At 40.7% G+C, this 2,500-nt stretch overlaps 5 non-coding genes across 5 annotated transcripts; all 5 read right to left on the bottom strand.

The window, feature by feature from the left end:
- Nucleotides 1–310: 310 nt before the first annotated feature.
- On the bottom strand, nt 311–429 carry LOC127994454 (5S ribosomal RNA). The gene has a single exon (XR_008167440.1). It is a non-coding gene; the product is annotated as a 5S ribosomal RNA (ribosomal RNA).
- A 385-nt stretch (nt 430–814) lies between these two features.
- On the bottom strand, nt 815–933 carry LOC127994441 (5S ribosomal RNA). Its single transcript, XR_008167428.1, has one exon. It is a non-coding gene; the product is annotated as a 5S ribosomal RNA (ribosomal RNA).
- Nucleotides 934–1,154: 221 nt separating this feature from the next.
- Nucleotides 1,155–1,273, bottom strand: LOC127994429 (5S ribosomal RNA). The gene has a single exon (XR_008167417.1). It is a non-coding gene; the product is annotated as a 5S ribosomal RNA (ribosomal RNA).
- A 376-nt stretch (nt 1,274–1,649) lies between these two features.
- LOC127994418 (5S ribosomal RNA) lies at nt 1,650–1,768 on the bottom strand. Its single transcript, XR_008167406.1, has one exon. It is a non-coding gene; the product is annotated as a 5S ribosomal RNA (ribosomal RNA).
- Nucleotides 1,769–2,151: 383 nt separating this feature from the next.
- Nucleotides 2,152–2,270, bottom strand: LOC128003174 (5S ribosomal RNA). The gene has a single exon (XR_008175902.1). It is a non-coding gene; the product is annotated as a 5S ribosomal RNA (ribosomal RNA).
- Between the last annotated feature and the right edge of the window lie 230 nt (nt 2,271–2,500).

Genomic DNA, 2,500 nt, shown 5'->3' with positions numbered 1-2,500 from the left:
GAAAGATTATTATATAATTCGTGAAATTTTCCAAAGAGATTAAAGCACCTGGTATTCCCAGGCAGTCTCTCATCAAAGTGCTAACCAGACCTAAACCTGCAAATATTCAGAGATCGGGCATTGACTCTATTTTTTGGCAAAATTATTATATACTAAGTGAAAAATGTCCAAAAAGCTTACAGCACCTGGTATTCCCAGGCAGTCTCCCATCCATGTACTAACCAGGCCCAAACCTGTTAATATTCAGAGATCGGGCATTGACTCTATTTTTTGGCAAAATTATTATATACTAAGTGAAAAATGTCCAAAAAGCTTACAGCACCTGGTATTCCCAGGCGGTCTCCCATCCAAGTACTAACCAGGCCCAAACCTGCTTAGCTTCCGAGATCAGACGAGATCGGGCATAGCCAGGTTGGTATGGCCGTAAGCGAAGACAGCAGCAAAGAGAGGGCTATTTAAAGACCAGCCAATCCAATCGCCAGTACATTATATAAGTAGGAAAGAAAACCCAAAAGCTTAAAGCACCTGGTATTCCTAGGCAGTCTCTCATCAAAGTGCTAACCAGACCTAAACCTGCTAAGATTCAGAGATTGGGCATTGACTCTTTTTTTTTTTTTTTTTTTTTTTTTTTTTTTTTTAATGAAAGATTATTATATAATTCGTGAAATTTTCCAAAGAGATTAAAGCACCTGGTATTCCCAGGCAGTCTCCCATCCATGTACTAACCAGGCCCAAACCTGTTAATATTCAGAGATCGGGCATTGACTCTATTTTTTGGCAAAATTATTATATACTAAGTGAAAAATGTCCAAAAAGCTTACAGCACCTGGTATTCCCAGGCGGTCTCCCATCCAAGTACTAACCAGGCCCAAACCTGCTTAGCTTCCGAGATCAGACGAGATCGGGCATAGCCAGGTTGGTATGGCCGTAAGCGAAGACAGCAGCAAAGAGAGGGCTATTTAAAGACCAGCCAATCTAATCGCCAGTACATTATATAAGTAGGAAAGAAAACCCAAAAGCTTAAAGCACCTGGTATTCCTAGGCAGTCTCTCATCAAAGTGCTAACCAGACCTAAACCTGCTAAGATTCAGAGATCGGGCATTGACTCTATTTTTTGGCAAAATTATTATATACTAAGTGAAAAATGTCCAAAAAGCTTACAGCACCTGGTATTCCCAGGCGGTCTCCCATCCAAGTACTAACCAGGCCCAAACCTGCTTAGCTTCCGAGATCAGACGAGATCGGGCATAGCCAGGTTGGTATGGCCGTAAGCGAAGACAGCAGCAAAGAGAGGGCTATTTAAAGACCAGCCAATCTAATCGCCAGTACATTATATAAGTAGGAAAGAAAACCCAAAAGCTTAAAGCACCTGGTATTCCTAGGCAGTCTCTCATCAAAGTGCTAACCAGACCTAAACCTGCTAAGATTCAGAGATCGGGCATTGACTCTTTTTTTTTTTTTTTTTTTTTTTTTAATGAAAGATTATTATATAATTCGTGAAATTTTCCAAAGAGATTAAAGCACCTGGTATTCCCAGGCAGTCTCTCATCAAAGTGCTAACCAGACCTAAACCTGCTAAGATTCAGAGATCGGGCATTGACTCTATTTTTTGGCAAAATTATTATATACTAAGTGAAAAATGTCCAAAAAGCTTACAGCACCTGGTATTCCCAGGCGGTCTCCCATCCAAGTACTAACCAGGCCCAAACCTGCTTAGCTTCCGAGATCAGACGAGATCGGGCATAGCCAGGTTGGTATGGCCGTAAGCGAAGACTGCTGCAAAGAGAGGGCTATTTAAAGACCAGCCAATCTAATGGCCAGTACATTATATAAGTAGGAAAGAAAACCCAAAAGTTTAAAGCACCTGGTATTCCTAGGCAGTCTCTCATCAAAGTGCTAACCAGACCTAAACCTGCTAAGATTCAGAGATCGGGCATTGACTCTTTTTTTTTTTTTTTTTTTTTTTTTTTTTTTTAATGAAAGATTATTATATAATTCGTGAAATTTTCCAAAGAGATTAAAGCACCTGGTATTCCCAGGCAGTCTCCCATCCATGTACTAACCAGGCCCAAACCTGTTAATATTCAGAGATCGGGCATTGACTCTATTTTTTGGCAAAATTATTATATACTAAGTGAAAAATGTCCAAAAAGCTTACAACACCTGGTATTCCCAGGCGATCTCCCATCCAAGTACTAACCAGGCCCAAACCTGCTTAGCTTCCGAGATCAGACGAGATCAGGCATAGCCAGGTTGGTATGGCCGTAAGCGAAGACAGCAGCGAAGACAGCAGCGAAGACAGCAGCAAAGAGAGGGCTATTTAAAGACCAGCCAATCTAATCGCCAGTACATTATATAAGTAGGAAAGAAAACCCAAAAGCTTAAAGCACCTGGTATTCCTAGGCAGTCTCTCATCAAAGTGCTAACCAGACCTAAACCTGCTAAGATTCAGAGATCGGGCATTGACTCTTTTTTTTTTTTTTTTTTTTTTTAATGAAAG

Source organism: Carassius gibelio, chromosome B22 (assembly GCF_023724105.1).
Source record: "Carassius gibelio isolate Cgi1373 ecotype wild population from Czech Republic chromosome B22, carGib1.2-hapl.c, whole genome shotgun sequence".
In the NCBI taxonomy this organism is placed as follows: Eukaryota; Metazoa; Chordata; class Actinopteri; order Cypriniformes; family Cyprinidae; genus Carassius; species Carassius gibelio.
Note: the sequence above shows the minus strand (reverse complement) of the source record. Positions and strands in the feature narration are given on the sequence as shown.